Genomic DNA, 1,431 nt, shown 5'->3' with positions numbered 1-1,431 from the left:
AGAGGACATTATGTTAAGTGACAAACTATGCACAGACAGACAAATTTCACATGACCTCACTTAGATGTGGAGTGTAAAAAGTTGAACTCATAGAAACAGAGAGTAAAATGGTGGTTACCAGAGGCTGGGGGTGGGAATATTGGGGAGACGTTGGTCAAAAGACACAAAATTTCAGTTCGGAGGATAAATTTCAAGGATTTATTGTACAGCATGGTGAGTGTAGTTAAAAGCAGTCTTATATATTTGAAAATTGCTAAGAAGGTAGGTTTTAAGTTTTCTAACCACATAAAAAGGGTAAATATGTGAGGCAATGCATATGTTAAATAGCTTGATTTAGCCACTCCACAATGTATACATATATTAAAACATCATGAATACCATAAATATATATGATTTGATTTGTCAATTAAAAAAGAAAAAATGGGGCCTCAAGCTTCCATAACAATTTTTATCTTGCATTATTTTTTATGATAAGCCATCTTTTGACTTAAAGATTTAAAACTTTAAAAATAGTTTGCAGTCTTGGAAGGAAAAATAATTTTGGTTTAATTAAGCCTTTTGGTTTAAATCAGCAGAAAATAAACCTCTGGAAGCTTTCTGTCTGCAAAGTCTAGGATCCTAAAGTTTAGTCAATAAATTAGATATTTTTATATATTTTATAATGTATACAAGGATACTTTTAAAAGTTCATGGAAATATTAGTATTATCTTTTAATTCTTTTTTCCACAACATTTTGAAGTACTCTCGTATATCTGGTATAGATTTCTTTATATTTACTTATTTTAGAAATTTAATTGAAATATATTGATCGTACATATTTATGGGGTACAGAGTTACATTTCAATACATACATATGATGTGTAGTGATCAAATCAAGGTAGTTAGCAAGGGATTAACTTGGCTTATTTAAGTTGGCACCATTTATGTATTCTGTGAAGTTCTCCTCAAATATTGCCTCTGCCTCATTCTTTTTCCTTCTCCTGGCATCCCAAGTAGTCAAATTCTTACATCTATTCTTTCTGTCTCTTAATCTCTCTTTCATATTTTCTACTATTTTTGTCTTTCTGTGTTACATCTCTTATATAATTTAATTAGACTTTTTGACTTGTAACATACTATTTGGTAAATAATCTTGCTGTTAACAGCTTATTCTTCCACTACTTGCTTTACTTTTACTTTTGCTTGTCTATTTGAATAAAGTCTTATCTCACTATTTTTATTTTGTTCTGGATTGTCTTATTTCTGTTGAATGTATAAGTGGAGATATCACAGGAGATGGATGAAACCACAGGCCCTATTCCAACCAGTCTTAAGAACTAATGGTTGGGGGCCGGCCCGGTGGCGCACTGCTACAGTGCGCCGCTTGGGAAGTGCGGCGGCGCTCCCGCCGAGGGTTCGGATCCCACATACAGACCGGTTCCTGCTCACTG

Source organism: Galeopterus variegatus, unplaced genomic scaffold (genome assembly GCF_000696425.1).
Source record: "Galeopterus variegatus unplaced genomic scaffold, G_variegatus-3.0.2 Scaffold11984, whole genome shotgun sequence".
Classification (NCBI taxonomy): Eukaryota; Metazoa; Chordata; class Mammalia; order Dermoptera; family Cynocephalidae; genus Galeopterus; species Galeopterus variegatus.
The sequence above is the reverse complement of the archived record's forward strand: the minus strand, read 5'-3'. Positions refer to the sequence as shown.